This window comes from Gopherus flavomarginatus, chromosome 3 (assembly GCF_025201925.1).
Source record: "Gopherus flavomarginatus isolate rGopFla2 chromosome 3, rGopFla2.mat.asm, whole genome shotgun sequence".
NCBI lineage: Eukaryota > Metazoa > Chordata > Testudines > Testudinidae > Gopherus > Gopherus flavomarginatus.
In genome coordinates this window covers 162,644,103-162,660,571 of record NC_066619.1, presented here as the reverse complement: position 1 = coordinate 162,660,571, position 16,469 = coordinate 162,644,103, and the positions used below count along the sequence as shown (strand labels likewise).

The window sequence follows — 16,469 nt, the reverse complement described above, 5'->3', positions numbered from 1 at the left end:
GCATTACCTGCCTGCCCAAAGGACAGGGGAAGCAATAGGGGGAAGCAAGACAGAGCAAAACGTAGGGCAAAGGGGCTTGCTGGCTAGTGGACAGAGGGGCTCGGTCCCCTACTCTCCTGGGAGCAATGGCAGAGATGGGAGCAGAGGGGTTCATGCTGCCCCCCCCGGGGGCGATGGCAGAGGGGCTCAGTTCCCTCCTCTCCTGGGGGCAGATGGCAGAGGTTCTCCCCCATCCTCGGGGGCAGATGGCAGAGGTGGGGGCAGAGGGGCTCATGCCCCCCGGGGGTTGGGGGCAGAGGGGCTTGCGCCGCCCCCCTCGGGGCGCTGGCGGGAGAGGCAGCAGGGGGAGATGGCGTGGGGGGGGCTCAGTTTTCTTCCCCAAACAGTGGGCGGGGGGGGTGCACGTGCAGCAGGGGGAAGAGCCTCCCCCCGCCCCCTGTTGAATTTAAAAGGCCAGCTCTGCCCTGGGGTGCGGCTGTGGGCGAGCCTGACCATCCCGGGCGGCCAGTCGCGGTGCGAGCGCCCCGGTCCCTGGCGCAGCTGGCCGTGGAGCCCCCGCCCAGCACCTGCAGCCCGGCCCCGCGCAGGGGCGCTGCCCCGCTCCGCCGGCCGGCGCGGTCACTGGCGGGGCTCGCGGCGCGGCGCGGCTCGCCTCTTGCCCTGGGGATCGCTGCGGCCGCCCCCGGAGGCAGCGCTTCCTTTGCTGCACAGAGGATGAATGTCTCTGCAAGGTCATCTCTGCCTTCGGCTGCGCGGCGGCGGCGGCACTGAAGGTAAGGGAGGGAGCCCAGGGCCGGTGGCTTGCTGTCGCGGCAGCCCGTCAGCTGGTGTATTTCGATTGTTCGTGGCCGGTGTTTGGGGTGGGATGGGTGTCAGTCACACAATCATGGGGTCATTACTCCTCCTGCTCCACCCGTCGCCTCAATGCAACATGGCTTTCTTTGCCGCGGAGGGAAAGAAACCACCTTGCACCTGGAGGCGAACTCTGCCAGCAAGTTTGATCAGGGCAAATCAACCCCAAGGCATTACCATTGCAGAGGGCTGGGAATGGGCATAATACCAACGAGGCACTGCAGGGGGTGGCTTGGCTGGCAGTAGAAATCGGGGCTGTTAAATGGGGTGAATACACAACACCCCCCACCACCACACACAAATTGTTTTGCTGCATGCGCGAGGAATAAGCAGCAAAACCGGTCTGGGGAAGGGGAGCTTGGTGGGGCCGGCGTGGGGGATGCGTCTGTGACCTGGATGTCTGCAGCCCAAGGTTGTCGCTGTGAATTCTTAAGCGGCTGAAGTGTGGAAAGGAGGAGGGTGACAAGTGCACTTGGATGGGGGACCGCAGTCTGGGTCCTCGTCTCTGTTCTAATGCAGCACTGGGGAAGAGCCCATTGCCATCCACAACACTTGAACATTGTTTGCTGAAAGCTGGTATGCCTTTGGGGTTATTTCCCCCTCCAAGGAATCTGGGTCGGGGGTGGAGCTGGAAGAAATGTTTACAGCTGGAAGATAAACAGAACCCATGGGATGCAGGTCCAGATTCATAACATATTTACACCCCATTTATAGAAGGTGGAGGGAATTGTTGTTGCATATTTTACAAAGAAAATACATTGCATTGTTTTCCCAGATCCCAGCTCAGGGTCAAATCCCGAAGTCTTTACAGGGAGTGTGTCTTACTATATGTCTGTGCATTGTCTAGCAAATTCAGTTAGGGCTGCCATGCAATGCTGTGATAAAACCAATAACAAAATAATTAGGCAAACCCTTCACTGGAGAGGCAGAATTGTCTTCTCAATGGCTTCAATGGGAGTTTTGCCTGAGTAAGGAGTGCAGCAGTGGGGCCAACCTATTTATTGTTTTCCAGTCACAAATGCTGCATGGTTTGTTTGTTTGTTTTTAACTTCTCATGTTTGTAATGGTCACCTCTCCATGGTAGATCTAGGCAAAGAGGCCCATACGAGTCTTGAAAAGATAATTGCTCAGTTGTTTGTTGCTTTCAGAATTATTTTGTATTTGCTTTTACTTCCGTGGTTTGTCTCTGGGAAGATGTTATGGGGTTTTGGTTTTCAAAATGAAATAAACAGAATAGTCAGATGTTAAAGGAAGAGAGGAGGGAAACAAGGTGCTATGTTTCCATCCGTAAAAGACAGGCATTTGAAGGGTAAAAATGAGTTAATAGTTTTGCTGCAGCGTTGCTTTGCTATTCAACAGTGGAGAGTAATTACCCTAGCAACAGCACTGTTGCACAGTACAAATACTTGCCCAGACTCAAGTGAGGAGCAACAAAACAGTCCATCTCTTTTTGCAGTGTCATTTCTTTCAAAACCTTTGATTTTTGAACCGATATTTGTTTTTAAAGGAAGGGTTGGGTGAAATAAGAGTGAGGTGGATGACAGAATGCGGCTTCACAGCAACCATCCTAAAAGAGACTAGAAAAAAGCCAGTGAGCAATACTTTGTATCCCCTTCCCAATCTCTGTCCTTGGGATGTACTTTTTCCAGGAAAGAAAATACATGTTACCCTACCCTTCCCCTTGAATTTCCTAAACCAGAGATTCCCAACCTGTACATTCAGCGGAAGTCTGCTGAGAGCTGGCTGGTCACATGATGTTAGTTCTCTTTGTTTCCAGCTGCTAAAATGAATTAAAAGAAATTGACATAACATTAAATACTTTCCTAATGTTATTTTTCCTGTAAACCAGTGATGTCGTTACCACACTGTAGTAAAGTAATTGCCAGAGGGAGATGAGGTTTGTCCATATAGCAATGGGGGGAGGGGGAGTGCAGAGGATAAGCGCTCTAATGAGATGTCGTCCACATGTAAATAATGTTGAGATTCCTGGCTTTGAGCATTACTGCCATTCCATACCTCACTGTTCATAAATCTTCCAAAACCCTGCCCCTGCTCCCACTGAAGTCAGTGGCAAAACTCCAGTTGACCTCAAAATCGCAGATTGATTATTACAGTGGGGGAATCGCAGTTCTTCACAAGTGAATCTGCATTTTTTAATTCCATCTTCTTTGCCTTTCCCACATTTTTCTTCTTATCTCGGGAAGGGATAACTAACTCTGCCAATGGATTTCACAGGTCTTAAAACCCAAAGGGATCATTATGATCATCTAGTCTCATCTCCTGCATAACACAGGCCATAGAATATTTCCTGGGGATTCCTGCATCTAGCCCAACAACTTAGTGTTCAGCTAAAGTATATTTCTTAGATAGGTATCTATCTCGATTTAAAGACTCCAAGTGATAGAGAGCTTACCACATTCCTTGAGAATTTGCACCAGTAGTTAATTACCCTCACTGTTTAAAAATTTGCCTATTCTTTCCGGTCTGAAATTTCTGACTTCAGCTTCCAGCCACTGGATCTTGTAATGCCTTTGTCTGTCATCTTAAATAGCCATCTGGTATCAGATATTTTCTCTCTTGGCACTTGCTTATATACAGTAATTGAATTGCCTCTTAACCATCTCTTTAAGTTAAACAGATCAAACTCCCTTAGTCTTCCCTGGAAGGTAAGTTTTCCAGAACACACATGTTCTGTAGCTGTTCTTGGAACCTCTCCACTTTTTCCAATCTCCTTTATAAAGTCTATTCGGTATTCCACTAATGGTCTTACAGATTAAAAACTCTTCCTCGATCCTGCTCAATATTCACCTGTTTGTTCATCCAAGGACTGTGGTAACTCTTTTTTTCCCCACAGCAACACAGTGGGAGTTCCTGTTTAGTCGGTTATCTACAATGACCTCATGTCCTTTTCAGAGTTGCTGCTTTCCAGAATAGCCTCATAGTCTGTAAGTGTGACCTGCTTTCATTCTATCGAGATGTACAGCTTTGCATTTGCCAATAGTAAAGTGATCTGTTCTCTCCCCATCTCTTCTTTCACTGGGGGTCTGCAATTGAGTAATAACAGGGCACCACTGTTTCTTTCTCCAGAAGTCAGGTAGAGTTAGCCAGTGACTTCATTGTCAACATCATCCTCCCATCTTCTCCTTGTAATATTTGTTTCATATGGACTTCAAGGTTGTATGACTGCAGACATCTTGCATCTGGAGAAGAAATGGGGGGGTTGGATATGGATAATGTGTACCACAGAGCATTGATTTTGTAATTGATTTCATTCATACGTGTCTCCAATTCTTGGTATGGTGCTTCCGCATTACACCGAGCTTCACTCTTTTCTTGCAAGTGCTGTAATTTCATATTCTGCTCTGAGGAAGTTTGTATCTATAACAGATGTTTATTGACACGTGAATGAGTAGTGGCACATTGGATTTTAATGAAGAATGGAGAATTACTGCCTTCAGTATGTTAGTGTCTAAACAGGGGGTCTGTAACGTATAGGGCGGAGCATTGGTGAACTCTGTAAAGAGAAGCACAGTCATCCCAACTACTAAAATTAAGCCCCTCTAGTGTTTGGAATAACTGAAGATAGTGTTTTGTTATGGATGGCTGGATTAGAGCCATGGTGCTTATGTCCATGTTCTACTCAGGTCTACATTCATGCCAGCAGACTTTAAAACATTAGAAGGGAAGCCATCTTGGCGCAGGAGAAGAAATTAAGGTATGGATCATGTGTGAGTAGAGGTAGACGAGGTGTAAGGGTACATGTTTCAGAGTAGGTTGGCTGGGAACTAGGAGTACCGCAGGATCTGTCAAGGCCAGGGGAAGCCTACAGAGCTTAGGAGCTCTGGTGGGTAGCAGGGAAGCTCTGGTGAGTTTTAAGACTACGGGAGTCACTGAGGAAGCATTACTCCAGCAGTCTGTGTTTGATTCTGCTGCTACATTGCTGCATTTGCTTCTGCCTTCCCTCTATTCACTTGTGTACATTATATCAAACTCTAAATCCCAGAGCACTCTACTTCTCCATGAAGACGGGAGGAAGCTGCTTCTCTTCCCCAAAATATGGCACAGGGTTGGTGATAGAGCATTTCCTGGTGTCTTAACAGCACTCCAAAATGACTTGGGGGAACCTCCCTCCAGTGGGATTTCAGGAGGGATGGCAGGGAGATGAAGTATCTCAAGTTCCAGGTGGGAGGAGATGGATAGTTTCAATTTGTGTGTGTTGACTGCCAAGCTGACGTAGCCAGGAGCAGTCACCTGAAAGGAGAGAAGGGGACAATGAAGATTGCACTACCTGTCCCCTCTGGGATGGACTATCTGTACAGTGGCTCTGTGAACCTGGGGAAAGCTGGATTATGAGCAGTATTGTGCTTTGTTGCTAGTCCAGCGAAACATGAATGGTGCTTCTCCATGCTTTCTGTTTTTGAGGGGTAAAGAACTAGAGGAGCAGAAAAGGTTTAGAACTTTCATCTGCTACCACTACTTTTTCTTTTTTGTTGAATGGTTGAGATTCTTGTCCTTTCCATGTGGAAGATGCAGGCCTTCCTATGGCCTGTCATGTATTATTGTGGATCATGGGATCATAGAAGTCAGAGATGGAAAACACTTAACAAGCAATTTAGTCATATTCCCTGCCAGTGTAGTATAATATTTTTTGCTTGTGTGTCTCTTCTTGTGCTGCTTCTGTCTGACATTTCAAAGCTTTGCCTCTTGAACCAGTGTGAATGGTAATCCATACTGTTGGTCAAGCTAAGAATGAACAATTTACCTCGCACTCAAGTATTGTATTATTATGTAAAGAGTTTAGACTTTCAGATTGTCATTAATTGGGCAATTCATTATAATAAATACTTGTCCCGACCCGATATGTTACTTTAGGATGGCAGGTTCTTTTAATGGTGGTGCATAAAGCAGTCCATTGAAGGACTAGATAAAAGTCCATTGTTTCATGCTCTTTAAAGCTAACTAGAAATTAGTAAAGGTCAAAATTTTCTTACTTCTCAAATAAAGATTGCACCAAGGAACAGACTTTCCTTAACTAAAAAAAAAGGATAGAGTATGGGCATGATTGCTAAATTATATGTGTGTAACTATAAACGTAGATGGCTATAATGAACCAATTCAAGCATAAGGACATGTAGCTCTGTTTAAAAAAATCCTGCTTATTTTGCTGGTCTTTAGAAAAAGGAACTTGCTTTGCTGTCTCTCTTAAAAATACTACAAGTCCAATATGTATGTAGTGATGTCTGAGACCACTGTGGCACTTGCTTTGGGTTACCTCTTAAACAGCATAGGTGTGAGCATAGATATTCAGTATATCTGTCTATCAGCCCCTCATTACTACAGTGACTGACTGCCTCCCAAGTATTTAAAAATAGGAAATGGTACGTCAAACCTATTCTTGGTGGAATTATAAAGTTAGTACTACACTAATGTTTCTTTGACAATTTATTAAATGTGTGATTTTTATATCTTGTAAGAGGCAATGGCTAGATTGCTGTGTAGTTTTGTGTGTGCGCCTGCGCCCATGAAGAACTTGTTACTGCAAGGTGCAGGCGCACACTTTGCTTGGGGAGGGGAGGCAATGAATTTTTCCTTTTAGTTGGTGCCGTTAGTCTGTCTCTTGCAGGAGTGAGTTCTGTGATCCATGTCCAGCTGCTGTGAAAGTTCTTTCTCTTTCACTCTTCAGCATCCCTGTGTTGGCTGACCGCATAGGTGTGGGGAGGTGCTGCCGCCGACTTGAAGGAGTAATAACCCAAATACATGGTTTCCACCTTCAGGACCCCCACTATAAAAATTGTTCCAGCATCACTGGCCGACACTTTCACCCTTCCAGTGAATCATGTCTGCCATGGTCATGGTGGGAGAAATGCTCTCTCAGGCATTTAAGTGCAATCCCATGCGTTCTTTCAATACCAAGACAGAGACTTTTAAGAGAACTCTGTTCAATGGAAAGCCAGGGCCAAGGATGGAGCCCAGATGATGCATTCACAATGACCTGTGTTGCTAAGTGGTTGGGCTCCTGCTTTGTACCCATTGGTGCTTTATTTGGGATGTGTGGTCTCATTCTTACGTGTTCTAAGTTGCGCGCCAGGAGGTCAAACACATATGAATCAATGTGAACAGCACTGAGTCTGATGTGATGGGGTTCAACTTTCTTGCAGAGGGAAGTGGGTATTTTTTTTGACACTGGCTCTGTGAGCAACCAGTGACATTTAACAATGTAACAGGACTGAAATGCTTTGGACTTTGTTAACAATCTGAGGGCAGATGTCTTCCAGCCTGAGGGACATTACAGAACTGATAAGTCCTTTTGAAGCACTTTTGGCTTTATTGCCCTCACTCAGCCTTGCTTGTGCTCAGCTTTAGCCAGCTGCTCCTCCTCCCACCTAGGCCAAGAGAGAGCTGGGAGATGGTGGTGTAGAAGAGATACAGAGCTGTATGTTGTCCATGTGTCGCTGTGCCACTGGTGTTGAATAATGGGTGGGAGAGGACTAGCCTTGTGGGACTCCATGGGTGAAAGCTTGGGAGTGGAGAAACAGTTGCCTGGATCTGAATGGAAAAAGTCTGTACTTGCATAGTGATTTATGGTCTGGAAAAGTTCTGCAGGGCAGGGCTATGCTGCTGCTTTGGCAGTGGAAAATGAGGCTTTCCCTGCCTTCTTCAGAGCACAGGCATGGGGTTATAGAAATTCCTTCTATCTGAGCCTGTATTGCTATGCTATCCCAATATAGTTACTGTTTTCACTAGGTAGGCAGGACCAGCAAGCATTTCCATTACAAACCTGTGTTTTCAGCTATTTGTAAGTCAACAGTAAAAAATCACTCTAGGGGTCCTGTCTAGATTGTTACATAACACTCATCACCATAATGTCTAGGTTCAATCTGGGAGTAATATTTTTTTTCTCAATTTGAAGAATATCAATTACTATTTTAAATTGTAAGAGTAAAAAATAATTACTGGGCTAACCATCTTCTCTTCTCTTTCTCTTTCGAACTACAAAAGATTGCTTCGTTTGCAAACATTAAAGGCCCAGACCTGAACTTACTCATCATGCAAGTCTTCCCTTTGGAGATAGCTTAGAAGCAGGTGGATTATATTAGTACATTATGGGAATGGTAAAGTAGGTCTAATCTGAGGCATAAAAACCTTGCTATTGTCATTGTTTTTATTTGTTATTTATTTTACTAGTTAACCAACAAAATACCCTATATAACAATAATCAAAGCTAAGGAGGCAACAGATCATTAATATTAAAGGACCAAATACTACTTGTGGGTTTCCTCACTGGTGCAAAAGGCAAAAGCAAGCTGCTACTTTCAGAATTACAGATATGGACTGAGAGTGAAACTAGTTGGGATAAAATAGATAGGAACCTAGAGTGAATTTTTACTGGTGACTTGCAAATCATCGAAAACAGTCTTTTATCGCATTGCATTGTGTTCTTTGTTTCATTTTATTTCTTTGTTTTATGACCACATGCTCTCTCTGGCCCAGTGACTGTTCCACTATGGATGAGTACTTAAATAATCATTGAAAGAGGGAGAGAATGGCAATAACTCTGTAGCCCAGTGGTTAGGGTCCCTACTAGGGAGGTGGGAGACTCTTAAACCAGTCCCCCTATTCCAATCTCTGTTGATCCACAGTGGAGCAGCTTCAGCAGGAGAGAAAGGGAGCTCCACATCATTATAGTCTATCTGAGCCCTGTCCTGAGAGATGGGAGACCCCTGTTCAAATCCTTTTTCCCTCTCTGGCAGAGAGAATTGAATTTCAGTCTCCCATATCCTGGGAAAATGCTGTAACCACTGAGCTAAAAGCTATAAGGTGGGCAACATTACTACCTCCTCCTCCTCCAGCCAGATTTTGAATGGGATCTGTTCCTGTAGGCGTGCTCAGAGGCCACCCGCAGAAAGTTAGGCACCGAGTGAGTTTAGGCACCTGCAGGGCGAGGCGGCAGCTGAGCGGGAGTTTTGTGGATCACAGTGGTGCCACACCCCAGGACAGCATAGCCGAGTCACCTCAGTTGCTTCGTGAATTACACCCCACCTTCATACAGGAGACTTTATGACAGGCCAAGGTGCAGAACAATGGTAGTAAAGGGTGTTTTACTGAAATACAATAATTCCTGGTACTTTCTGAGTCAAAGAAAATTAATCTACCCCTCCCCCCATAAAGAAAATGCTTTAGATAGTGTCTCTGAATAAATGTTTTACATTCGTTTCTAACAAAATAAAACCAGGTGTATGTGTGTGTTTTCCATCCTGTTGTACACGTGGACTTTGAACTTGGAAACTGTTCTATAGCAACAAAGACGTGCAATGATTTGATATTTGAATCGTAGAGATTCGGTTACTTATTAAAGTTGAGCAACTTACTTGTTTAGAGTTGGTGGCCAAATGTTTGAGTTTGCGCATTTGTGGCAAATATGAAAGGGCAGAGATGTCGGTACCCTGCTGTGTAAACATGGAAAAAGTGTAATCAACAACACTCACGACCCTATTCAATCTGTTAGTTAGAGAGAGAGAGAGCGCTCTGTGGCTAAGAGGCAGTGTAGTACCGTTTCACGCTATGATCTGTCCTCTGCTGAGGAATGGACACACTTACTTGGGTATAACTATTTAATTGAGGTGAAGGAGAGGGAAATGCCAAAATGCACAACAGGTATTGCTCCCCATGAATTATTTCACCAGTTATCGTCTCCCTACTTATGTACTATAGCCTAGCCTCTTGGAGAGACCAACTTTCATAAGTGTTTTCCACCCTGGACTAATATGATCCTCAGATATAAAAAGTAAATGATGGAAAAAAGAAATCTGATATGTTGCTATTACCAAGTTTCCCAAGTACAATGAGTAGTTCACATTCAAAAAGACACAGATTCTACTATTTTAAGAAGGATCCAGCTGCAGGTCTCTTTTTTTCCAACATGATGTCTGTCTGGACTGTAGATAGTAGTACCCCAGTTGCTTTCTCTGTTCACTTTACTGTACACTAATAGTAGCATCATGGGATGTTTAGTTCCACTTATTCGATTTTGCTTTCCCAAGGTGGTCTCTCTTACCATGACAATTTTGATGACAAGATAATGAGAGTTCAGCTCTTCAAAAACAATGAGGAATCCTTGTGGCACTTCAGAGACTTAACACATTTATTTGGGCATAAGCTTTCGTGGGCTAAAACCTACTTCATCAGATGCAGGGAGTGGAGCATGCAGTAGGGGTGTATAAATACACAGCATATGAAAAGATGGGAGTTGCTTTACCAAGTGTGGGTCAGTGCTAGCGAGCCAATTCAATTAAGTTGGAAGTAAGCAATTCTGAACAGTTGACAAGAAGCAGTGGAAATCACTTTTGTAGTGTTAATGAGGCCAGTATAAACAAGTTTCAAACAGTTCACAAGAAGGTGTGAATATTTAGCAAGGGGAAAGTAATTTTTGTAAAAACAACCGAGGAGTACTTGTGGCACCTTAGAGACTAACAAATTGATTTAGTTTTTGTAGTGACCCATCCACTCCCAGTCTTTATTCAGGCCTAATTTGATCGTGTCCAGCTTACAAATTAATTCCAGTTCTGCAGTTTTTCATTGGAGTCTTTTCAGAGTAGCAGCCATGTTAGTCTGTATCCGCAAAAAGAACAGGAGTACTTGTGGCACCTTAGAGACTAACGTTTATTAGAGCATAAGCTTTCGTGGGCTTCAGCCCACTTCACTGGATGCATGCAGTGGAAAATACACTAGGAAGATATACATATACACAGAGAACATGAAACAATGGGTATTACCATACACACTATAAGGAGAGTGATCAGTTAAGGTGAGCTATTATCAGCAGAAGAGAAAAAGATTGTAGTGGTAATGAAAATGGCCCATTTCCAGCAATTGACAAGAAGATGTGAGGAACTGGGGATGAGGGAGAATAAGCATGGGGAAATAGTTTTACTTTATGTACTGGCCCATCCGCTCCCAGTCCTTATTCAAACCTAATTTAATGGTGTCCAATTTGCAAATTAATTCCAATTCAGCAGTCTGGAGTCTGTTTTTTAAAGGTTTTTTTTGTTGAAGAATTTCCACTTTTAAGTCTGTTATTTAGTGACCAGGGAGACTGAAATGTTCGCCTACTGGTTTTTGAATGTTAAAATTCCTGATGTCAGATTTATGTCCATTTAGTCTTTTGTGTAGAGACTGTCCGGTTTGGCCAATGTACATGGCAACTCTTCAAAGTATGAAATACAACACTACATGCTTACCTAAGAGACAGCATTTGTTAGACCTTGCTTTTGGTAAATTAATGTAGTGGAGAATTTACAGAGATATAGCAGAACCTCAGAGTTACAAACACAGAGTTATGAACTGACCAGTCAACCATACAACTCCTTTAGGAGCAGAAGTATACAGCTAGGCAGCAACAGACACACACGTTCCCTCCTCTCCTCCCCACCCCAAAAAAGAGTAAATACAGCACAGTAATGTGGTAAACATAGGGATCAACGTTGTGAGATCGATCCACTGGCGGTTGACTTAGCGGGTCTAGTAAACACCCACCAAGTTGACTGCAGATCACTCTCCAGTTGACTCCTGTACTCTACCCCCAACGAGAAGAGTAAGATAAATTGATGGGAGATTTTCTCCTGTTGACTCCCCACAGATTAGACCCCGCGGTAACTCGACCTAAGGTACATTGACTCCAGCTATGGTTATTAACTTAGCGTAGCGTAGGTTGACTTACCACAATAGTGTAGACATAGCCTCAGTTGAAGGTCTAAGGAGCACACCATAGTTTGCAACCTACCAAGTTGCTGGTTGGAATAGTTGGCAAAGAACACACATGGGTGGTGGTTTTATTTTCATAAATACCATTTGTCTGTGCTGCTATAAGTGGCAGTGGCTGCGTTCAGAGGGTACCTACTGGATAAAGGCATGTGGATATCAAGATTATAAGCCACAAGATGGTTGGGTGTAAGACTGTATAGAGGAGAGGGATAACTCTGTGGTTTGAGCATTGGCCTGCTAAACCCAGGGTTGTGAGTTCAATCCTTGAGAGGGCCATTGGGGGCAAAAATCTGTCTGGGGATTGGTCCTACTTTGAGCAGGGGGTTGGACTAGATGACCTCTTGAGTCCCTTCCAACCCTAATATTCTATGAAAATAATTGTTTTTCGATAGGAGGAAACCTAAGGAGCTCTACGGAGAGAGGATTGAGGGGGGCATGAGGAAGAACGTAGGAAGAAAACTTTGGCAGTGGCAGCACTGTCTTGAAGATGAAGGATAGAAGCTTAAAAAAAGGGGGTGAGGGGAAGGGAGGATGATATGGCTGCTCTGGTAGAAGCGAAGGATAATTTTAGACTGGAGTTGAATTGGGAGTCTAAAGAGGAGGTGGTGCAGTTTGGTCAATGGACTAGCCTTTTATGCCAGAGACCAGGTTTCAAATCTTCTATAAGTCAAAAGTGACAGCGGAGAGGTTCCCTCTCAGTGAGAGATCCCACCCCTCCTTGCTTGTTGCCATGCTCTATAGCATACTCCTTTCAGGGGGAAACAGATTTTTTCAGGAGTTCTTTTTCCCTTTGGTTCAGGCCTAGATTCCTGAGTGTCAGACACAAAACAAACAAAATGGGGTTCCCTTAAGTGACATTAAAAAATTCAGGTGATTGGAATCCTGCCATGGCTTTCTGTTTATTTCAGTGTCTTCTTCCTGGTATTTTTTCCTCATTCTCTTCACATCCCCAGGCACTGGTCTGTTCAGCATGTTTGGTAAAAGGTTTGCCAGCATCGATGCTGAGCCTACACTTACCGCAGAAGCCCTGGCCCCTGCTCTGTCTTCTTTTAACCACCTCATGTCATCACAGTTTTTGAAAGAGCTAATTGTTTAATTAGTGCTAAGTGGTACAGCAGGCAAGCAGAGCTGTCAGAAACAGAGCTTTATAAAATAGGTCATTTCAGGGGTTCTCAAACTGGGGGTCGGGACCCCTGAGGAGGTCATGAGGTTATTACATGGGGGGTCGTGAGCTTCAGCCTCCACCTCAAACCCTGCTTCGCCTCCAGCCTTTAAAATAGAGTTAAATATAAAAAAGTGTATTTAATTTATAAGGGGGGTGGTCGCACTCAAGCTTGCTGTGTGAAAGGGGTCACCAGTACAAAAGTTTGAGAAACTCCTGTTTTACATGCTCTGCTGTTTGTTTCTCAGAACAGCCAGCCCCACCCTTGAATTCTTGAGAATCTGATTCCTAACCAGTCTGAGTCCCTCTTGAAACTTGGTTCTCTTTTTCCACTTCCACTGATCCTATCCTATAAGGGATTAATTATCTTGTATAGCAGAGCTAATCAACACAGGCTGAAAGGGTGGCATTGGAGACTTGGTGCATTTGACAAAATAGAACCCATTATAGATTCAAATATTGTTAACTGATTTTATGCATAGTAACACCATTACTTACTGGTACTAATGTTCACCAACTGAAGTTTACTGCAATAAGTGCCACATAGTCATGTGATTTGTATCTATTTTATCACTGCTTTATTCAGAAAGTTTATGTAGGTAATGATAGAGCAGTTTCTTGCAGTGTTTTAACAGTTGGAATTAATCAGAAAAGATTGGCAGCTTTTCCACTGTGTTTTGCCGCTCGACCTGGCTGACATGCTGAGCTGAGAGAAACGTGGGATATTTTTAACTATTGCTCAGGTCTGAGTTGTGGAAAGCCTGATAGGATGGTATTTTATGGACATCTAATTGAATAGCTTCCTCAGCCCCAGGTAAATGAGACCATTAGCACAAAGTTAATTGTGGTGAATGAAACAAGTGGGTCCATCTGAACTACTATCCTGCTCCTAGTGGTGCCGGTGAGAGATGCTTAAGAGAGAGACAAAACCCAGCCCACAATACCCTCTGCCAATTGTGCTATCCTGGAAGGAAGGTTCCATCTCAGCTTTCTCAGTAGATCTGCTTCAACCCAAAAGCTTTGTAATATTATGATCTAACTTCCTAGCTAAGAAGACACTACAAATTGTGATGATCTATGATAACACCTAGAGGCTTCAATCAAGATAGGGTCCCACTGCGCTAGGAATTGTACATAGATAGTTGTTTGTTGCTATCTGTATGTACAGTTCCGGTCTCAGAGTTCAACAAGATGTTGGGTTTTTTTGGTGAGATTTCCCCAAATCTATGGCTTCAGTCATGTAACTGACTGTACTTAGACACAGGGGTGCACATGGACACAACTGCTGGCAGGATTGGGGCCTATGTAGACAAGACAGAAGGTGGAAGTACAGAAGTATTAGAACTAAGGCAGGAGAGAGAGAAAATCAAGTTCATGTAAGAAGGGTACTGGAGAGCCAGAAATATAGATCCAGATCTCGAATTTCAGTCCAACTCTTGCACTACAACACACCATCCAGTTCTGGTGCAGAGCCCCCTTCTAACCTGCTAGTTAACAGATGACATGAACCTTTTAAGTGCCTGGCTTTTAGAGTTTGGGTTTTGTTTTTTGAATGCTACTTGCCTGCTAGCAGTGATCTTTCAAAGTAAATCAATTCAGGCCAATCTGCCCCAATATATTTAATTTATTTTTATAAATTGTCTGCGAGGTCAGTGATGTGGAACTCATGCATCATGATTTGGCAGAGAGTGTGGCCAAGCAGCAGAAGCCTGCAGAGCAGTCAGTAGCTGCAGAGAACAAATTTCTAATGAACTATGCCCATAGATCATTGGCTAGTAACACTATTACACACCATATTGATCCTTTCTTTTTTTTAATGTCATCCTATAAATCAGAGCGGGTTTATTATTAGAGTTCTCCAAATAGGTAGTGAAGAATGAAGTCTCTGTGTATGTAATCTACCGTGGGAAGGCTTGCATTTCTAAAGAAGTAGCAGTCTGTCTAGTGGAAAGGCTGGAAGAGACATATTTCAGGATTATTGTTAGCTACAGTTATGTAGCTGTTCTTTCAAATGTAGGGGGAGAGAGAGAAGCATATAGTTTATAGTGACCTGCTTGAAATGAAGGCTGAGATAAGCAGTACGCCATCTCTACGGTCAGGAAAAAAACCACAAACTCTGAGCATATGACAGGCAAAAAGCACCTATAAAGCATTCAGCACTAAGGGAGCAGGTCTTCTCTCTGCTAAAGGGAGTAGGAATTCCCTGGAATTTAATTCTCTGCGAAAGTGATTAACTTTCGCTTGAATATATATAGAGAGAGGGAGCTAGATATTGATATGAATTAAATTATATCCTGCTATAACTGACCCACCTTAATAAATGTCACAGCCGTTTCTTGGCGAGGCATCAAGGTCATGCTATAACATTAGCTGTTATTGTGATCCAGAAAAAAATTGGCTGGTTTTATATGTATGTGGAGGGGGGGTTTCTTAAGAGAACATGACAGACAAATATTAGTTAGCGTGATCGGGATCCCAGATTGCCTTCTAGTGACGAAGATCTTTTGGTTCATCATTTCCAGTGACGTGAATGTGACAGCAAACAAAGAGAAGCCAAAAAAATAAAACAAACAACCTGTGCAAGGTGTTACGCAGTCAGTTTTGCTGCTAAAAGCTTTCCTTTGTGCAAAAGGACTGCTGGTTTGAGTAGGGAACACTAAGGCTAACTGCTGCCTGGGGACTGCATGCGGTAAACTGGTACAGCTAGAGAAGATGACTAACCATAAAGGGGATTGTAAAAGAAAATAGCTTCCTCTCAAATTTTGATAGCAAACATTTGTAGGGCCTGATCTAGCATCCGTTGAAGTCAATGGAAAGATTCCCATTGACCTCAATGGGATTTGTAATACAGTTCAGAGAATTTTACAAACTGAACTCTCACAACTACCCCCTGTAAGGAAAACAAGGCAGAGAAAATACAATCATAGTCTTCAACTTTGTGTGCCTAAAATTAGGCAACTAAATTTCTATTTAGACACCTAAGTCAGTGGCCTGAGGTTCAGAGGTGCTGAGCACCCATGGTCAATGGAAGAGGCAGGCATTTGGAACTATGACTGGGCCTCTTGCCTTGGCCTACAAGTTTTCCTGCAATTCCCCCTTAAAACCCACTACTTGCACATGAAGCTGATCTCTAGTTCTGTCTCCACCCATTATTCACCCCAGTTATTTGATTTGTATCGTATGTATCAGGATTGAGTCCTGGTCCTATGAATTCATGCTCATCAGGGTAAGACTTAGTGGGAGAACTTGCACAAGTAAGGGCTGCTCACATGAATGTGTTTGCAGGAGTGGGCCCTTCAAATGCCATGGGGTAGAGACCTTGTTTTCTTGCTAGAATCTGATATACCCTTAGAGGCCCATAAAAATAACTAACCCTAAACAGCCAGAGGATACAAAAAAGAACTCTGGGGTGGACTGAGATTAGGGTAGAGAGGGAGGAAATCTTTTGTTGCACAGGTAGGACAGCTCTGTTAGAGCAACACAAAGGGGATTTAGCAGGGCTGGGGATCTGACCCTGTGAATTATCTTGCTTTTGATCCATGTTACTTGCTTCACCTTCTTCTCATCCCAAAGGAGCTTTAGAGGCACAGAGAATAGTATGGCATCACCCTTTATTCCTATCCATGGCTTGTTCCTCCGTTAAACCCAGCTGGTTATATACCTGCGGATGACCTCCCACCATATAGTTTCTAGT

At 43.8% G+C, this 16,469-nt stretch overlaps 1 protein-coding gene across 2 annotated transcripts in view; it reads left to right on the top strand.

Moving 5' to 3' along the window:
- The first annotated feature begins 660 nt into the window (after positions 1-660).
- The window catches only part of GPRIN3 (GPRIN family member 3), a 60,349-nt gene continuing 44,540 nt past the window's right edge, over positions 661-16,469 (top strand). For both annotated transcript variants that reach the window (XM_050944032.1, XM_050944031.1), the window contains exon 1: positions 661-773. The gene's annotated coding sequence lies outside the window, so the exon portion shown is untranslated. The remainder of the gene's footprint in view (positions 774-16,469) is intronic.